This window comes from Mustela nivalis, assembly GCF_964662115.1.
Source record: "Mustela nivalis genome assembly, chromosome: 2".
Taxonomy (NCBI): domain Eukaryota; kingdom Metazoa; phylum Chordata; class Mammalia; order Carnivora; family Mustelidae; genus Mustela; species Mustela nivalis.
This window is the reverse complement of record NC_139021.1, coordinates 100668317-100689898: the sequence shown is the minus strand read 5'-3', so window position 1 is coordinate 100689898 and position 21582 is coordinate 100668317. Positions and strand designations below refer to the sequence as shown.

Below are 21582 nucleotides of genomic sequence, written 5' to 3'. Positions count from 1 at the left end.
ATTAATGAAAGGTCCAGAAATAATACCTTAAGAAGTCCCAGTATTTGGAAATAAGCCTATAAACTCAGCTGAGAAAGCCACCATTATCTGTTAACAGACATATTATCTTCAGGTAGAAAATGCATTTGACCATATTTGAAAATTTCTCTTTAATTCTGAAGGACCAGAGAAAACTGAAACGTCTCTCTAGATTATTAAATGATACCATATTTGGTTTTCATGCATTTTGTTTTCAAACATGCTTATCACATCACACTTTCCGACAATGAACCTCAAAATCAACTTTTCAGGGTAAACAAAGCAGACGTCCCAGCATAGCACTTGCAAATGACATATCGTGGGGTCAGTGCAAGCCCAAATCAGTCCACTTTTGCAAAAACATAATCTACCTATAGAACATCTTCCCTACCCACTCGTCATATAGCAAATTACAGCAGTAGCAGTGACAGCTAATTAAGTAAGATTAAACATAAATGAAATCCAGATGACTGAGGAGGAAGATTAATATATCTCGATGGAAATACAGAATTTGAATGTCATGTCAAATTTATGTGCACAGACCAGCTCATTTTATACCCCTGAGAAGTTACCAATCAATAACAAAATGTCCCCAAGATTTTCTCAGGAGATAGCAAAATTGTTTATGAAATGACTGAGTACATAATCGCCAGACATTTCCAGATGGGTGCTGCATTGGAACCTCTGTTTATCTTTCTCCTCTGCCCCACCTAGACCTCCTTTGAGGGAGGGAGATGGTTACAGAGAAAGGGTGTCAGGGTGTGATGAGCAGCAAGGTGAGTCCTGTTCCCCACTCTCCCCTAGAGTAGGGGTGTGCTGAGTTTTTATATCTGGTCACGGAACAGTGTTTAGCCCTCTAACAAACTGACCTTAAGCAGGCAACTTCCTGCAGGGTGGGGGGGGGGGTGGGGGACGCGAAGTCTCTAGACCCAGTAAAATGGGAATGAGAGCAGTTTAGGATTGGAGTCCAGAAGTTTAGTTAGTTAATTACCATTTCAAAACCACAGGGGAGAAAGGAATTCTTGTTAGCATAATTTCTTCAAAGGGTGTGATACATTGTTCTCCAACTCTCTGGATCTCTCACAGTACTTAATATGCTCATAGTACTTAATCCACTAAATGAATGAAATGAATCACTGTACACTCAATTGGTAACCAACACTATCCTTGACTGAAAGTTACAGAGCATGGGAAAGAAAATCAGGGAGCTTCAGGAAATTTAGGCTAACAGTCACTCATCTCTTCAAAAAGCAGTGCCTGACCTTGAACTCTGTCTGAGTTTATTTTGCTGTGACCTAGGTCTGTACATAGTAACTTTCAGGGATAATATTTATTTCCTTGTTAGTAAAGAGACTATTTTGTCATGTAGAGCCACTGAACCTTGTTAATTTCATTATTTGGCAGACTTAGTTCTATCCCTAGGCATTTTAATTGTTCTTTTATAGCCCTTAAAAACCATTTTCCTGATAATGAAAATCAGTGAAGCAGATTTGATAATTTGTGGAGAGTGGATAGAACAAAAAATTGTTGTGTGATCCTTATGTTCCTTATAAATTTATTTCAGGGAGGAAATAAACTGGGTTGCGTGGATTTATTATGTAAATAAATTTTACTCCTTCTGTAGCCCACAGCATTTTATAGGCATAGAAGTTGCCTATAAAAATTTCATGAACAAATGAATAAATGAGTTAATTTCATTAGATTGTTCAATATATAAGGATTATGAAGATCACATTCTATCATTCACAGGAAAAGGTTTGGCACAATACTGTAATATATGGATCAGAGGCAGGGACTGTTATAAAAGAAAATCTAGGAGGTAGCTGGCTGGCTCAGTTAAAAAAGAATGTGACTCTTGATCTCAGATACATGAGTATAAGCCCCACACTGGGTGTAGAGGTCACTTAAAATAAATAAATAGGGGAAACCCGCTCGGTCGAACGCCGCACCTGCAGCCCGCGTCCATGCCGCCCCGCCGGCAACCGCCGCCCGCGTCTGGGCCCTGGGGCCCGCGCCCCGCCGTCCTGCTGCTCGCGCCCCTGCTGCTGCTGCTCGCCCTGCAAGGGGTAGCGGCGGCACCCGCGGGGGCCGAGGGACCGGAGGACTCCCCCGGGCTCCAGGACGCGGAGTTCCCGGGCGGACTCCTGCAGCAGGCGGCGCGCGCGGCGCTGCACTTTAACTTCCGTGCGGGTTCGCCCAGCGCCCTGCGAATGCTGGCCGCCATGCTGGAGGGCCGCTCCACGGTTAATCCAAAGAAGGGATGTCAGGTGGACCTGGTGTTTACCACAGATCACTATAACCCAGAGGTTGGTGAGGAGCATTTGGGAAAATGTTCTGCTCGAGTATTTTTCAGGAACCAGAAACCCAGACCAGCTATTAATGTGACTTGTACACGGCTCATTGAGAAGAACAAAAGACAAGAAGAGGATTACCTGCTTTATAAGCACATGAAGCAACTTAAAACCCCCCTGGATGTCACCAGCATACCTGATAGTCACGGACATATTGATCCCTCTCTGAGACCCATTTGGGATTTGGCTTTTCTTGGCAGCTCTTACGTGATGTGGGAAAAGACAACCCAGTCTTTACACTACTACATGGCACAGATCAGCAGTGTTAACCAATGGAAAACCAATGACGACACAATTGATTTTGATTATACCGTTCTGCTCCATGAATTCTCGACACAGGAAATCATTCCCTGTCGTATTCACTTGGTCTGGTACCCTGGTAAACCACTTAAAGTGAAGTACCACTGTCAAGAGCTACAGACGCCTGAAGAAGCCTCTGGAACCGAAGAAGGTTCAGCTGTGGCACCAACAGAGCTTAATAATTTCTGAAAAGAAAAAAGGTTCTGCTTATACCAAATTCTAAAGTGAGGATATTTAAATAGCCTAAATAATTACTCTGGTAAAATAGGTAGGGTAGTCTAATAATTGAGAAAGCCTGAAAATACAATACTCAGAAATTAAAAATTAATGAAAAGATGGGGTTTTGTTGTTCGATTAGTTTGGTTTATTTAATTCAGGCAACATAGGCATACAGTGAAAACTGTGTTCAGTGCTTAACAGTTTCCTCCATGGGTTTCTCAGGGTTTTAGCCCTAAAATGTAAAAAACACTCAGTATATGCTATAATTAGATCAATCAGTACTTAACAACACAGAACAAAACCATTGATGGTCTCACCTCTGTTTTTCTCATTACTTTGAACGAAGTGTAGCCAACTATTTTCTAATGCTGAATTCCTTCTACCTAGGATGTAAAAAGGATAATATAGCTCAAAGAAAGCAAATTATGGGGAAAATGTTATCAATTTAGAAGGAATTTTACTATTTTTTATCACTTCAAGCAAGTATTCTTTTTTGATATCTACTTTTAAATAAATGTTTACATTTCTATATAAAATGTGTTCAGTATGTGGAGATTTATATACATATGCAAAATTTGTGCTAAACTCTTGTGAATTAACTCTTAATATTGCTTAATTCAAATATTATAAATAAAAGTGTTTCACAGATAAAAAATTAAATAAATAAATAGAACTTAAAAAGAAACTCCAATATCAACTAGAAGTAACAGATGTTATGATTTTTAATATGTTGAAAATATTTTTCAATTTTTCACTTAATATTAGATGTAACTAAGATCTCCTTAGGCATTATTTCCCTCTCATGCTCTGAAAACTCCTATCTTACAAAAAAATCTACTTATTATGGAAAAATCAATATACCAAGGAACATGTCAAAGCAAAAAAAAAAAAAAAATGTTTACAAGAAAACAGCAAAGAATTAAACTCCTATCAGCCATTTGATATATGTGTTTAGGGATGTGTGTGTATATGTGTTTTATCCCATATATGGGATAAAAAACTAGTATGATTTTAGGTATGAAAATAGCTCTTTTAAATTGAATCTACTCTCTACACCATGTCATCAGGTAGATACAAATTAAAACAAAAATGAGATATCTACCTCCACATACTGATTAGAATGGCCAAAACCAAGTACAATGACACCACCAAATGTTGATAAGGATAGAGAACAACAGGAACTCTCATTTTCTGCTGGTGGGAATACCAAATGGTACAACAATTTTGAAAGACAGTTGGTTCGTGTCTTACAAAAGAGGATACTCTTAGTCTATGATCCAGCTCCTTGGAATTTACCCAAAACGGCTGAAAATGTATGTCTACACAAATGGATGTTTGCAGCAACTTTTGTCACAATTGCCAAAACTTAGAAGCAACCAAGTTGTCCTTCAGTTGGTGACTGAATCAGTGAGTGATGGTACATCCAGTCATGGAATTATTCAACAATAAAAAGAAATGAGCTATTAAGCCATGAAAAGATACGGAAGAAACTCAAATGCATATTATTAAGTGAAAGAAGACAATCTGAAGTGGTTATATACTGTATGATTTCACCTATATGACCTTCTAGAAAAGGCGAAACAGTGGACACAGTAAAATCATCAGTGGCTTCCAGGAATTAGGAGCACAGCAAGGTATGCGTGGGTAGAGCATAGAGGGTGTGATACTATAATGAGAGATACACATAATCATCTATTTGTCTGAATATACAGAATGTATAATAAATACCAAGAGTGAATCATAATGTGAACTATGGACTTTCCATGATTAACAACGTGTCAGTGTAGGTTCACCAATTGTTAACAAATATACCACTCTGGTGGGGGATGTTGATAGTGGAGTAGGTTATGCATTCTGGGAGGCAGGGGAGTATTTGGAAAATCTCTTCTCTGAGGAGAAAACCTTTCTTCTCAATTTTGCTGTTAACCTAAAACTCTAAAACACAAAATCTCAATTTTTAAAAATTGAGTCTACCATGTTTAATGCTAGCTAGTTATCTATAGCAATGTTTCCCTAAAATTCAGCTGAACATGGTTTTCTTTTTATTATTCTGGCCAATGAGTGAAAAAGTATCTAGCAGTCACATGAAAATTATACCTATTGTTTTATAAATGTTGAACCTATCTTAAGCAGATACATAGCGGTAGTTTGTGAGGGTTTGTAAAATGATATGTATTTTAGATATTTACTTGCTTAATTTAAAATCCAAAGTGAAAATTTAAAAGACGTTAAATTATGAACTTCACCTATTTTCATACGGTGCAAGAAATATTTAAAGAAATGTCTGGGTGCTTATTTACTTAAATGGTTTTTATCCTCTGAGCATATATTTTATTTAATTGTTATTAAATGCTTAATAAAATAAGAGGTAGTAAGATGGCAAAACCCATGTGCAGGCAGTTTGGGAAAACATAAAAGAATTATCACTGAGTTGTTAGAGGAGAAAAACAATGATAACAAAGATGAACAGAAAACTGTGACAGAAGGGGAAAAATAATTAAATGCAAAGAGAAGAAAAATGCAATCAGACAAACCAGATAAAAACACCAGATACAAAAAAATCAACACATTGTCAGAAGTGTAAAAGAGCAAAGCACAGAAAATATGTGCCATACACTTGAGTTCTGCAGTATAAAATGATAGGGCAAGAGTTAAAAATATTAAGAAAGTATTGGTGTGTAACAATCACATCCTGGTTTTACAGCATATGTTATATTTGGTATGAGTACGAAGTCACAGCTAGCTTTTTTGATCTAGTTTGAAGCTAATCTTAATTGGATTGAAATAAATCACCCATAATGACTTAAGAATCATGTATTAAAACCTTACTCACCAGATTCAAGTCAGTTTAATATTTGTCATCTTACACATTGTATTCAAGGATGATGGGTTTTAAATCACTTTGTTAATTTTCTTCTTACACAGAGCCAACCCCATGAGCATTTTGCAGGCCTACAGATACAAACCACTAGGTTTATTTAGTTGAGAGTGCTGTTAGATACACAAAATGCTGGAGATACTGAATGTGTATTTTCAAGGGCAAACTTAAGAAATAGTAGTATCAATGTGCCTTAAATTGCATCAGGATCCATGACAATGTTTTTGCTCTTGGATCTAGTAATTAGATTTCAGGAAATTTAAAAAAGATTTCCTAAGAAAACAACCCAAAACTCAGTGGGAAGAATTCAGGGTACAAAATCCTTGTTATAATATACATTTATAAGAGTGAAACACATGAAAAATCATCAGCACCTAGTAACAGGACAACAGCTAAGAAGACCATCTTGCATCTTTCAAATAGGATATTATTCAGCCACTAAAAATGACAAATGTTAGTAACATGGAGAACCCCATCATATAAAGCTAACTGGGAAACACTATATGTAATATATGTAAATACACATGTAATATGCAGGGGGAAAGGCATAATACAATAATCTTGAAAGAAATTTTTTAAAAAGATTTTATGTATTTGTTTGACAGAGAGAGACACACCGAGAGAGGGAACACAAGTGAAAGAGGGAGAAAGAAGCAGGCTTCCCATTGAGCAGGCAGCCCAATGCAGAGCTCGATCCCATGACCCCGGGATCATGGCCCAAGACAAAGGCAGATGCTTAATGACCGAGCCACCCAGGTGCCCTTCTACCAAGTATTCTTATGACTAAATTTTTAAGCATCTCTCCAAGTTTTCCTTTGTTTTATTCAACATGTATTTATGGAATGTTTACTATGTATTGTGCCCTTCTCCATATGCATTTCACTTATACTTCCAAAGTGAGAGTCTCCTGACATTTCCTACTGAACACAAGGACTTCATCTTTTTTTCTTTAAAGTACTCTCTGTAATGATTTCTGACTCCTTGTCAAATCACGACCAGGTCATATGTTGCATTCTGAAATATCACTTCATACTGTGCCAAAGATTGGAACTATTAATCACTTACGTAAAATAATCTACTACCATTTCTGAAATGGAAAACACTGAACTTTTGCTCCTATGTCTGCCACTCTAAGAGAAGTGTCAGACTGCAGTGGGTTCGGAAAACAGGAGGCTCCTCCTTTCTTGTTGCTGGCAGTAGCCACTGCCCTCCTTTCTTGGACAGCGGCGTTGTGGTGCATCGAATTTAATCATTACCCGCCTTCCCTCACTGCACCTTTCAGAGCCTGTGCTTGGAGGGTCAGAGGCACAGATGGTACAGGCGTACGGGGAGGGAGGAGGCCACTTCTGAGGGTGGTGAACGCTCCTTCACCTGTGTGATGCAAGAACAATGGCACTCAATTTTACAAATCTGTTCCTGTGGCCACCACCAATTTCATAAGCTTATTTGGACATGTTACACTGTGAAACAAATCCAGTGATCAAGGGCCCTCAAGGACTAATTTCCTGGGCATGCTTTGGCCTTTTGTTCTTAGATTTTTCTCCTGTATATGACAGCATGGATCGTTCCCTCTTTCTTATGACGTTCTCCTTCCTTTGAACAAAACCATCCTCTCCTGGTTTTCATCTCTTCCTTTCTGGATGCAGTTTCTCAGGCTCCTTCTACCATTCCTTTTAGTGTTGGTGTTTCTCAAGCTTCTGTCCTGTCTCAGCCTCTTCAGAGGTTTTCTGCTTGCCAGTGCAAGTCCACAGTCCCACTGTGCACTTTTCCCTACCCTGCTCTGTGCCCAAGGAAGACGACCTCTGTGGACTCTCCAAGCATTTCCCTGGCCTTTGGTTTCACTGTGGATTTGGCCAATGGGAGGCCAATTTTCAGATGGTGGGAGTGGAGGGAGGTGTGTATCTCCCCAGCCTCTTTTCCTGCCCAGTGACTTGTGGCAGTGGCCAAGTTTCTCTACAAGTACTATTAGGCAACTCTCTCCTATAGCCACATCGACAGATTTCACTTCTGCTTGTCCACATTCTGTGTTCCTTCCCTTTGCCTCTCCACACCTAAGAGTGATAATGGCTCTCTGCTGTTGCTAGTCACAGCATGTTTTATCAACCCAGTTGGTTTCCTTAACCTGCCCATATATGAACCATCTTATCATCAAATGCTCCTTGATTACTCCATTTGAGTATGACACCTGCTTCCTGCTGGGATCTTGACTAATACTCCATCTTGTTCTCTCTCAGCTTTGATGACTGCCATAGTGGGTAGTGACTTTAAATTACCACCACCCAATTTCTTTCCAAGGTATTCTAGGTATTCTAAGTATTCTAAAATAACATCTAGGTATTCTAAAATAACATCAGATTAACAGAGCCTAAATTAAACCCAACCCCTTCACTGACATCTGCCAGCCCCATCATCTCCCTACCCATTTCTCAGTCCATAATTTTCATTTTGTAGACCGATGATTGTCTACCCACCTGCATAATCTAGAAAACTGGAAATTATCTTCCAGTTCTCACTCTCTCTGGCCTGTTATCAAGTACTTTCAGTTTTCTCTCCTACATAGGTCTTTTTTTTTTTAAAGATTTTATTTTATTTGACAGAGAGATCACCAGTAGGCAGAGAGGCCGGCAGAAAGACAGACAGAGAGAGAGAGAAAGAAGGCTCCCTGCTGAGCAGAGAGCCCGATGTGGGGCTCGATCTCCCAGGACCCTGAGATCATGACTTGAGCTGAAGGCAGAGGCTTAACCCACTGAGCCACCCAGGTGCCCCTCTCCTACGTAGGTCTTAAGCCCCCTTCCTTTCTTTCTATATGCATGGCTTCTACTTCAGTCCAAAGTCCATCTTCATTATGCTGTGCAGGCATCCCTGTTATCTCCCACCAAGTGGCTATGATCAGTTTGAGGAAAAAGACAATTGCTTTCTATTGTCACCAGTAAGAGCATTTCTTGAATGAGCGAATAAGGTGCAAAATAAGATATCAATAAGAGAATTTTCACTTTTTCCCATGGGTCTTACAAACAGTTCCAAACCACCTCAACCTCTGTGTATATGTGTGTGTGTGTGTGTGTGTGTGTGTGTGCGCACACACACATGTTTAGGAATTAATGTAATCCACTAATCTTAATTTTTTTGTTTGTTTTTAGATTCAAAGCAGTGGTGTGCTAGAAAGTAACTAACTGCCAGCTTTCTGAGGGAGAGGCCAAAGCTCTGATTTGTAGCACTTGGCAGTTTCTGTGGTGGAAATACTGTCATCATTGCCAATTTAAAGCTACCAAAGCAACATCACTGGATAGGAGAGGGCGCATCAGGCTTTCCTGAGTTGGAAAGCTGGGACACGCTGGTCCGGCATAACACTGAAAGCCATGTTTGTCAGAGGGTAGGTCAGATTACCCAACTCAGCAGGGATTTCTGAAAGAACACAATTACAAAGAATGGGGTGTTTTAAGACTCAAAATGAAAAAAAAATACAAATTAATAGTCATTTGCCAGGAAAATAATAAAAATAACAAATAAAGGTAGGAACATCAATGGAATCTGATCATCATTTGGGGACCATTTAGTTTTGTTCTATAGAAAACTTCACTCCTTTGTTTTCTTCAATTTATTTTAACTTACTCCAATAAGCATTTACCATGTGCCTATAGTTTGTGGGTCTCTGCTCCAGTGGGAACAGTGGGAGGAACCATAAAAGAAGGTCTTTGTCCCTACTACTGATCAAGCAGAATGCCTTGCTGCTTTAAAGCTGTGGCATTTCTACCTGGTAGAAAGGTGACTGAAGGCTGCTATTTCTAACTGGGAAGACCCACAAAGTGGTCTTGGGGAAATAGGTTGGAGCTGTACTTTGGTAAGAAAAATTACAACACGTTGAGAGACATAGGAAGGGGAGACTGAGGTTAGCAAGGATACTAGGTTTTGTGTGGACACATGGTAGGCACACTGTAAGTACTGAGTGAGTGAGTGAATAAGTCAGTGACTTGCTGAAGAAATGATTGAGGAAATGAAGTAAAGATAAAGGCAGAGATGTGAAAGGTCATCTGATTTGGGTTTGACCCCTTAAGGTTGCATCTTTCAGCTCCTGTCCCAGTAGAAACAATTCAACCTTAATTCTTGTTACTCCTAAATCACTTGTAGTGAGGTTACCAACCCTTCTTCGTCCCATCATCCTACTACTCTGTCTCCATCATTAGCACTCCTGTCCAAGCCTCCGAGGGACTGCAAACGCCTCCCAGATCCTCACCCAGAATCCACTCTGGCCGTGTCCCCCTGCATCACCCATGCCGCAGCCAGAGTCAACTCTTCAAGATGCCACAATGAAAGTCTGATTCTGATTTCTGCCACCCCTTCACTGCTCATGTAAGACTTAAGACTTCTCAATGGTTTGGACTGTTCTTACAAGAAAGTCAGACCTCTATAAAGAGTCCTCTAGAGCACTAAATGGCCTGGTCCCCACTGCCTTCTGCAGGCTAACACCCACCACCCTCCGCCTCATTCTCTTGGACCGGCCCCACAGCCTTCTTTCAAATCATCACGTTGTGTCTGCAACACCGTTCTATGTGGTAAGAATCCTTCCCCTTCCTCTTGTCACCGCATTGCACATAATACTCTGTCCTCTGCAACTAGGTCAGACGCTGTCTTAGAGCTCCATGTACCTCTCCTTTGTGGAATTTATCACAGCTACAAATGTGTACTTACTGTCATGACTGTTTGATTAATGCTGATCTCTCCCACTAGCCTGTACGTTCCAGAGGGAGAGGATATCTCTGTTTTTACTCAAGTGCTTGGCACCAAATAGATGTTTAATATGTGTTTGATGAATGAATGAATGAAATTACATGCTCATTTCAATCTCCACATCTTTAAAGATTGTTCCCATTCCTGAAGATACTTCACCCGTGCCCCACCCCATGTCCTGCCATGAACAAAAATCTAAATTTTCATCCATGCCCACCTCAAAAACCATTATTTAAGTCAACAAACAGTCATGAGTGAATTCTTATGTTCCAGGTCCTGGGTTATAAAGACATGAACTACACGGTTACATAAGATCCTCTCAACTCCCCTAGGAACACCTGGTCTACCCAGAAGGATACACCAGCAACTGCCATATTATGTGGAAGGAACACCAATATAGATAGGGCTGAAATCTATGGATGCCTCATAGAGAAACAGGTTAACAGCATCTGGATATTCAATGCAGCTTCACAACGGAAGAGGCATTTGGCCTGAATTTTTTTTTTTTTTTTTGGCCTGAAGTTTTAAAGCTTTCTTCTTAAATGTTTTTCCATTTCTTAGAGGAGGAAAAAAAATCACAATAATATATGTGACTTTTAAACCTACTCTTCATTGGGCTTCTACACAGTACCAGTCATTCTGATCAAACCTTTTTATAAATTCTTCAATTTAATCCTACTTCATAAACTTTTCTGACTCTACACTTTTGTAACACAGTTTTATGATAACATCTCACTCAAGTATATACTGATTAATTGTTAAATAATTTCACTGAGAGTCTTGGATTCCCAAATACTGCTCCAAAGCTATGATCAGAGATTGTCTTTTGTCTTCATTCCTGCTCTCTATCCTCCTCCACGATGCTGCCCCACACACAGGCTAAGTGGTTAATGCATACTTTTGGAGAAACGGAATCCAGTGGTCTTTGAGCTTACATGGTAAGGAGCTTCTATTCCAGTCAAAATGTTCCATAAACAAGTTAGCATCACCACGAGAGTTTTAACTTCTTGATTGCATAAGATTTTCTTTTAAATACAAAAATATGAGGATCAACATCGCACACCTGCTGTACATGTATTTTTTTTGACACATGTCCTAAAAAGATGAAGAAACACTGAGGAAGAAATAAGGTGGAATTTCAATCAATTTCCCAAGATTTCTGCAGGTATAGGTGCCCTGCAGGTGAGTCTAACACACTTTGGCTCATTTTACCCTGGCTCCAGCCCTTCGAGATGGACAGGCTACCTCTGTTTCACAGCTAAGAAGACCAAGGACCAAACAAAATTTAGGCAACTGTGTGGAAATCAAACTGGCGGGGCATGCACACCTTCTGATCTTGAGAGCCATTCTCTTAGTTACAAAACTCCCATAATGCCTTATTTTATGTGATCACTGCCTTCATGTGTTACATGGTCTATATTCTTGTCAAAGGATTTCATCAACAACTTGTCATTACAAAACCTTTGCCTTCTCAATGCTGAGACTGTCTTCTGCTTTTTACTTATTTATTTATTTAGATTGTCCTTTAAAAATAAGTTTGGTGAGTGCTGTGAAGTGTGTAAACCTGGTGATTCACAGACCTGTACCCCTGGGGATAAAAATATATGTTTATAAAAAATAAAAAATTAATAAAAAAAAAAGGAAAAAAAATAAGTATGTGAAGCTTAGCATAACACAATTGTAATCCACACTCTTTCAATGATGGTTCTGAAGAAGCAAAGGAACACAGCAAACAGCAACAATAATGAAATAAAGCAAAAGATGATTTACTGACTTCGCATGGTGAAAAGTCACTTTCTCAGGATTTGGAGGGTCTAGAAGAATGAAGTTACTGAACACGGTAAAAGTCTCAAACTTCAGTGGAAGTCCACTATAGGAAAAATGCAGTCTCTGTCCAAATTCTGAAATCCCAAAGCTTCCTTATGGACCTAGAGATGGTCCCTTATTTTTGCATCAAAGAAAAACATTTTGTAAAATATAAAAGAAAGGTAAACTCCCTCCTTTTGACCATGATTGGTAAGCAGCTTCTGGCTTTATTTATACCATCTTGGCTAAGGTGTCACTGTACCTTCATCTCCATGAGTGTTATCTGTGTTATAATTTAACAATGGAGACAAGTTAGCTACAGAGGATAATTACATCTATGTGCCTTACAGTTATTGTATTATGCACGTTCCACAGTGGAATATAAATTATAATGTTCATTCTTCACAAGATAAAAAAAAAATTTAAGCACATTTGTTAGTCCAATAAAAAATCTGGCGTCAGTATGGTGTGGTGTGGCAACGAAAACCAGAGACTGAAAAACTAGCTAATATAGAGAAATGGACAGAGGAAGACCACATTAAACGTGATGCATTCCACAGGATAAATTTCACACGGATGATTGGAATTTCTCAATAAAAGGGTAAGAGAACTTCATATTTCCTGAACTATGTTTTGGAGGTCAAATCAAGAATGACCAGTTTATGTATTTGGGGAGCAAAGAAATTCTCTTTATAAAGAGCAAGTCGTACATACGTGAATATATGGGAAAACAATACATAAATGGGATTTTTTAAAATTTGCTGAGCATCTTAAAGGGGAGTTTTAGATTTAACAAATACTTAAATGATAGATATTAATGAGCAGAACAGTAAGCTTATATAATTAAATGCAGGTTGATAACACCTCAAGTCACTTTAATAAACATTCAGTACCCCCCAAATAAAAGGCTAAAAACAAGGTGGCATTTTATATAAAGAAATCAGAAAATAAAATGGGCATATGAGAATACTAATTGTCACTAATGGCACAATGTTTCCAAGAATTCTTCTTTTTTCTTTTCTTTTTTTAAATTAAGTAGGCTCCAGACCCAACATGGGGCTCGAACTCATGACCCAGCGATCAAGAGGCACATGCCCTGCTGACTGAGCCAGCCAGGCACCAAGGAGGAATTCTTCTTAACAAGCATTCTAAACATATAGCACAGTTTTGCTCTTTTATGATAACGAAACATACAGGATGTGTTATAGATACTTAATAAACATTTGTTGAATTATTATAGAAAGCTGGTGCATCTTTAAAAAAAAATCAATGAATTGGAATGCATTCTTATTCATTTCCTTTGAAAAGATCCAACTCTACCTACCATATTTTACAGAGGTTTTATTTTGCCATTTTCCCCACTAAAAACGTGAATTCTTTTTAAAAAGCAGAAAAGCTTGTCATAAATTATAGTTATTAAATGGCCACCAGACCTATAGGTCAACTAGGAGAAGCGAAAACAATCTGCACGACAGAGCTCTGGTGCTTCAATGTTTTAACATCACAGGAGGCTTATAAAACAGTCATTTTTTAAATGTGTAGATTGCTTTAGGTAGCATAGACATTTTCACAATATTTATTCTTCCAATCCAAGAGCATGGAACATTTTTCCATTTCTTTGTGTCTTCCTCAATTTCTTTCATGAGTACTTTATAGTTTTCTGAGTATAGATTCTGTGTCTCTTTGGTTAGGTTTATTCCTAGGTATCTTATGGTTTTGGATGCAATTGTAAATGGGATTGACTCCTTAATATCTCTTTCTTCTGTCTTGCTGTTGGTGTAGTGAAATGCAACTGACTTCTGTGCATTGATTTTATATCCTGACACTTTACTGAATTCCTGTATAAGTTCTAGCAGTTTTGGAGTGGAGTCTTTTGGGTTTTCCACATATAGTATCATATCATCTGCGAAGAGTGATAATTTGACTTCTTCTTTGCCGATTTGGATACCTTTAATTTCCTTTTGTTGTCTGATTGCTGAGGCTAGGACCTCTAGTACTATGTTGAATAGCAGTGGTGATAATGGACATCCCTGCCGTGTTCCTGACCTTAGCGGAAAAGCTTTCAGTTTTTCTCCATTGAGAATGATATTTGCGGTGGGTTTTTCATAGATGGCTTTGATGATATTGAGGTATGTGCCCTCTATCCCTACACTTTGAAGAGTTTTGATCAGGAAGGGATGCTGTACTTTGTCAAATGCTTTTTCAGCATCTATTGAGAGTATCATATGGTTCTGGTTCTTTCTTTTATTGATGTGTTGTATCACATTGACTGAAATGGAACAAATAATGCTAAAATTTATATGGAACCAGAAAATACCTCGAATAGCCAAAGGGATATTGAAAAAGAAAGCCAACGTTGGTGGCATCACAATTCCGGACTTCAAGCTCTATTACAAAGCTGTCATCATCAAGACAGCATGGTACTGGCACAAAAACAGACCCATAGATCAATGGAACAGAATAGAGAGCCCAGAAATAGACCCTCAAATCTATGATCAACTCATCTTCGACAAAGCAGGAAAGAATGTCCAATGGAAAAAAGACACCTTCAATAAATGGTGCTGGGAAAATTGGACAGCCACATGCAGAAAAATGAAATTGGACCATTTCCTTACACCACACACAAAAATAGACTCAAAATGGATGAAGGACCTCAATGTATGAAAGGAATCCATCAAATTCCTTGAGGAGAACACGGGCAGCAACCTCTTCGACCTCAGCCGCAGCAACATCTTCCTAGGAACAACGCAAAAGGCAAGGGAAGCAAGGGAAAAAATGAACTATTGGGATTTCATCAAGATCAAAAGCTTTTGCACAGCAAAGGAAACAGTTAACAAAATCAAAAGACAACTGACAGAATGGGAGAAGATATTTGCAAACGACATATCAGATAAAGACTAGAGTCCAGAATCTATAAAGAACTTAGCAAACTCAACACCCAAAGAACAAATAATCCAATCAAGAAATGGGCAGAGGACATGAACAGACATTTCTGCAAAGAAGACATCCGGATGGCGAACAGACACATGAAAAAGTGCTCCATATCACTCGGCATCAGGGAAATACAAATCAAAACCACAATGCGATATCACCTCACACCAGTCAGAATGGCTAAAATCAACAAGTCAGGAAATGACAGATGCTGGCGAGGATGCGGAGAAAGGGGAACCCTCCTACACTGTTGGTGGGAATGCAAGTTGGTGCAGCCACTCTGGAAAACAACATGGAGGTTCCTCAAAATGTTGAAAATAGAACTGCCCTATGACCCAGCAATTGCACTATTGGGTATTTACCCTAAAGATACAAATGTAGTGATCCAAAGGGGCACGTGCACCCGAATGTTTATAGCAGCAATTTCCACAATAGCCAAACTATGGAAAGAACCTAGATGTCCATCAACAGATGAATGGATCAAGAAGATGTGGTATATATACACAATGGAATACTATGCAGCCATCAAAAGAAATCAAATCTTGCCATTTGCAACAACATGGATGGAACTAGAGCATATCGTGCTTAGCGAAATAAGTCAAGCAGAGAAAGACAACTATCATATGATCTCCCTGATATGAGGAAGTGGTGATGCAACATGGAGGCTTAAGTGGGTAGAAGAAGAATAAATGAAACAAGATGGGATTGGGAGGGAGACAAACCATAAGTGACTCTTAATCTCACAAAACAAACTGAGGGTTGCTGGGGGGAGGGGGTTTGGGAGAAGTGGGTGGGATTATGGACATTGGGGAGGGTATGTGATTTGGTGAGTGCTGTGAAGTGTGTAAACCTGGTGATTCACAGACCTGTACCCCTGGGGATAAAAATATATGTTTATAAAAAATAAAAAATTTAAAATATATATATATATATATTTTACATACAAAGCCCTTATTAAAGATATCATTTTTAAATCTTTAAAAAAAAAACAGTCATTTTTTTTTCTTTCTTAAAAAGTAATTTTCTTACATTTAAACTTTGACCATTTGTATGAAACTTATTAACTAAATAAAATAACTGGGAAAGCTAACAGAGTCATCCCAGGAGATTTATACTGAAATCAATACCTATTTACCAGTCTCAAAAGATAGTGTTTTTAATAATTTTACTCAGAGTGAAAAAAAAACCTCATTAAGATTTCTTATTAAGAAACTCATTTTTAGAAAAGAATTTAAATGTTCCTTAATTAAAGTGTGTCGACGCTATTAGATTTACAAAAACATAATAAATATCCAGCTCCATTGGCTTTCAACTCCGCTATAAATCAGAATCCCCCGTGAAACTTTAAGTATCCATGGAATCAAAATCTCCCAGGTAGATTCAGAACACCCCTACTTCTTTAAAGCTTCACAAGACCTTTAGGAACCCCAGTTAGGAGTCTGATCCTATCCTTTGGCATGTGTCTCCTGATACCCAAGTATATTCCTGATGGTGTCTACTCTACAAGGTGTAGGGAAAGCAAGGATGTTGGAAATATTATATCCCCATTAAGGAGGGGAAGCACTTAGTTACAATAAAGTGAGGTAAGTGTTAGACAGAGGTAAACACGCAGAGTGCTCTGGAGCAATGATGAAGAACCCCTGAACCAAGAGGCTATGTGAGAGCTCTCATGTCTCCAAAAATGAGAAGCCTTCATACTCCCTTCTTTTGCCTACCAACCTTGCTCCTCAAGAAACCTGAGCCAGCAAAGGAATGATTCACTCTTACCCCATGTTAGAATGTCGACCATTGGGTGGAGTATACAGTCTAATTACTAAATCGAGTCTGGGGTATGACAGGAGGACCAGAAAGTCACAGGGCTGTTAACTTCCATACAGGGGCAGGGGAATGCTCAGCCCTACTGAGATGACAGGAAGAGGCACTGGGAGAAAGACACAAATTCAGCTGCTTTACACTCACCCCATACGAGCTGAACTTGTTCAAGGTCCCCTCGATCAAGTGCTGTATAGCAACACCATGACGAATGACGTAATCTAGAGTGAAAGGCTGAAGTTATCTTATTTCTGATCTTTTAATACAAAAAATTGCTCCCCATTTGCATTCTGATGGTTATATGTGAACATTGTTAACATTTCCTTGGACTCCTCACATCCAAAAGCTTTCATCATATATGATCTGGTCCTTTTAACTATTGTCCTTCAAACATCCTTCAAGCAGAGAGATAAAACTTAACAGTCTTATAAAATTTTTCCCTTGTGATTTCCTAACATTAGATCCTAAATCCAATGTACATGTTGTTATAACTTAAAGAACAATCCAAATGTCAAGGCACATTATATATCCACATGGTCAAAGATACAAAAAGCATAACACTCCCATTCTAACTCTTCCAAAAAAAAGTTAATCCATATGGAAAGGTTGGGTGGGAGCTCACAGGACTAAAATTTGTTTGACTCTAGTAAGTACTTACAAGAACTCTCTTGAGAGCTGGATATCTAAAGTCAGAACAAGTCAAATCCACAAATTCACTGAGGCAAGACAATGGATTAAAGAAAGAAAGAACAGATATATGTGCCTTCAAAACCATGACGAGTCAGAGAGATGTATACCATATAGAGATCAGCAGTAATCAGGACCCTTAGACTAGAACATGGCTGTGTCTTGTCTTTCCCTTCCTCCCTTCCTGCTTTTATCCTAAGCTTCAGACAAAATGGGCCATGCAACCAGCCTCCACCCCAAATGTGGCTACCACACATCCCAGCATACACTCTATAAACATCATTTCTGCTTCAGAAATCCTATAGATCCTTCAAGGTCTATTTCAAAGACATGTTCATGCTGAGCCCACACTGGATGTGTTCTTTCCCTCCAATGAGCTCCCATCTCATTAAAGAACAAAGTCACCAACCACATCCCATGAAATAGCAATGAGGAAACCAACCATCAAATGACTGATTATCATGGATGTTACCTTCCCTCTCAAGCACTATACTTTGTCCTACTTCAATGCCAATATCAGCATGATTTCTCCCTAAGAGACATCCAGAGGAGGAGGAAAAATACATAGGAACTTCAGCTCCTTCATCAAAAGCAAATGGATTTTTGAAATATGTTATTTCTTTAAAATTATTTTATTTATTTATTTGACAGAGAACACAAGTAGGCAGAGAGGCAGGCAGAGAGAGAGAGAGAAGCAGGCTCTGCACTGAGCAGAGAGCCCGATGAGGGGCTTGATCCCAGGACCCTGAGATCACGACCTGAGCCAAAGGCAGAGGCTTTACCCACTCAGCCACCCAGGCACCCCTGAAATATGTTATTTTTAATAATTAAAATCTTTCAAGGTTTTCAATAAACGAAAAACATAACCATGAAAAGAAAACCACATACACAAACGTCGGGGCACCTGGGTGACTCAGTTAAGTGTCTGCCTTCAGCTCAGGTCGCCATCCAGGGGCCTGGGATCCAGCCTGGTTTCAGCAAGGAGTCCGCTTCTCCCTCCCACTCTGTTCCTTCCCACCCTCACCTCCCACCCCACGCTTGGTGCTCTCTCTCTCTCTCATGCTCTTTCTTTATCAAACAAATAAAATCCTAAAAAAAACCTACAAATGTCTCCCTAATGCATGAATTAATGGACTCAAAATCACAAATGCTTCTAAGACGCAGGTTAAAATTCAAGTAACAGAACACTGGCATGTACTAGTATGGCCCCCACACAAATATTTGATACAAACATCACGAGATGTCTGCCCACTAGCTATACCTGATCCACAAACATCTTTCATTGGCTCATGAAAATTTTTTAATAAAAAAATATATAAAGCCACATCTAAACATCAGTAAGAGTAATGTTAAGAAACTTCAAGCATCTCTTACACATGTAACAGATCTGGCAACAGAAGGTAAACTTCGTCTTGTTGCAAAGACAGGTTCAGAGCCAGCAGTGTGTGATCTGCAGAGGGGAGCGAGACATCTATTTGTCCAGAGTAGATTCCCTTCCGGGGGGGGGGGTACATTTGCAAATGCACTTGACCCACTACCTCCCTGACGTAAGCAATCAGAGTTTAGCACCACTGGTTCAATGCCTAAATGTCCATATGCTTCAGGAAACGTTTATGAAAACATTTTGTTAAAAGAGCAGGCGTTATAGTCTAAAAAATCTGCTACTTAGTCTGCTTTATTTATTAAGATGTACTAGCATCCTATCTTATATAAATTTTTAACTGAGAAGCAAATGTTTGACGATGGTAAATAAAAAAAAATGTCGAAAAAGAAAAACAAATCTGTTACAACTGGCTATCTGCTCTCAAATAGTTACAACAAAATTCATGACCCAATTGTTTATTTTCTTCATTGTATTCATCTGTCTAGGGGTGAAAACTTGTGCTATTTCTTCAGATGGTCTTTAGTCGAAAGGGACATCTATAGAACTCAAAATTAGTATGTCCTGTCGACGTCAAAATATTAGGAATATCTAAAATAGCTGCCTTTAAGCTTAAAGAACTATGCATATATATGTGTAAAATTATGAAAAAGCAAAAAATAATTAAAACTTAATTTAATATTTCATATATTAGTTTAAAACATACTTTATGAGTATCAAGGACAATAGCCATACCACCATGAGATTTTTTTTTTTAATTTATTTGACAGACAGAGATCACAAGTAGGCAGAGAGGCAGGCAGAGAGAGAGGAAGAAGCAGGCTCCCCACTGAGCAGAGAGCCTGATGCAGGGCTCAATCCCAGGACCCTGAGATCATGACCTGAGCCGAAGGCAGAGGCTTTAACCCACTGAGCCACCCAGGCGCCCTACCACCATGAGCTTTTAATTTATTGTTCATTAAAAAGTTAACCTTTCATCAGCTTCTATAGCAATATTTTGAAAAACTGAGTTTGGAGCAGTCTTCTTTCTCTTTTCTTCAAAGAACCAAATGGAACAAACTTAAAGTTTACCCAGAAGTGCAGACCACTTGTTCTAAAATATACTAGACTAAATTCTTTATTCTATCATGAAGTCTATGAATTTCACATCTTAAAATTTTCTCCATTCACACATTTTTTCTTTTGAAAACAGCATGTGTGAGCAACACATATTCACAGCTGAAATTGTTTTCTTTGCATCTTAGAAAGATGATGAAAAGTTCACATGCATCTTCTTTCCCCAAATTCAGAAACAGATGGTTGGGTGATTGCAAAATCACCTAGTCAGTCTGTTATTAGGCAGCCTCTGGTACCATAGGATTCTGTTCTCACAGATCTTTTTTTCATCCTACAAATGAAACCCCGAATTCCCATAATGTTATAAGCTTATTCCCTTGTGCTTGCTCTTGCTCCATGAATTGCAAAACAATTTCAGCAACCACTTTCTTTCCTAATGGTTTCTCCCTCCTCCTTCTACATCAGCAGTGGTGTGACCCAGCCCCTCCTGCTCCCCAACTACACATCCTCCTATCTGATGAGAGAGTTAAAGCAGCTTATTAAATAGCAGTAAGCTGGGCTGCCAAACCATATCCCTGGGAGAGGATGAAGAGTATATATAAACCCTTCCAGAAGGTCTTCTCACCTACCAACCTGCAATGAGTCTGAAAGGTAAGGGCATAGTTCTTGTTAGATCTTACACTTCTTTATTTCAAACTCCCCCCACCACCACTGTCTTGACATACAAACTAGAAATCCCTGAAATCATCTTCTGAAAAAAAGGAAAATATTAATTGGCAGCAAAAAGAACACATAGTTCACAACTGCTTCTGATGCCTCATAGTCATTAGTACAGATGGATGTATTTTATTAGAAAGAAGATACAAATACAATTCATTCTAGTTCCCATTCCTGACCATTTATTAATATATATATATATATATAGATAGATATAGATATAGATATATATTATTGCCAGTGAGTCATTCTGTAGTGGGAGGGTCATTCCTATACCTACTGGCATTTCTACTACTAGCCCTTTGTTCCACAAAGGCAGAAGCTCCCAAGAAACTGATCATAAAATAAAATTTTCTATTCAATTCTACCCTATAGTCATATACAGCCTATTCAATTTCTACTCTATATATTGAAAGAAGCCTCCTTGTTCTCAGCTGAACTGAATTTAAGAAAATACATGAAATTAGGCCTGCTATTTATGCTTGCCCATTTTCCTAAAAAATATGTTTGTGATCTAAATGAATTTGTCCTGTTCCAGGTTTTTTTTTTTCCTACCTGCTTTGGAGCAAACTATAAGGTTGAGGCTGAGGTTTGCTGAATGTCCCATAACAGGAGAAACTTGGAAAGTGTATCCAAATAACATCAAACTGTTGTAAACAGTTGCTGTTGGTAGATGCAACCCACGTGAATATGAAAAG

The 21582-nt window shown here is 38.7% G+C and overlaps 1 long non-coding RNA gene and 1 pseudogene across 2 annotated transcripts in view; both read left to right on the top strand.

The window, feature by feature from the left end:
- Nucleotides 1–21582, top strand: part of LOC309859742 — a 324520-nt gene that overhangs the window by 202275 nt on the left and 100663 nt on the right. The window lies entirely within an intron of this gene.
- On the top strand, nucleotides 1944–3424 carry LOC309859727 (retinoic acid receptor responder protein 1 pseudogene; annotated as a pseudogene). Its single transcript has one exon. The product of its transcript is annotated as a retinoic acid receptor responder protein 1 pseudogene (transcript).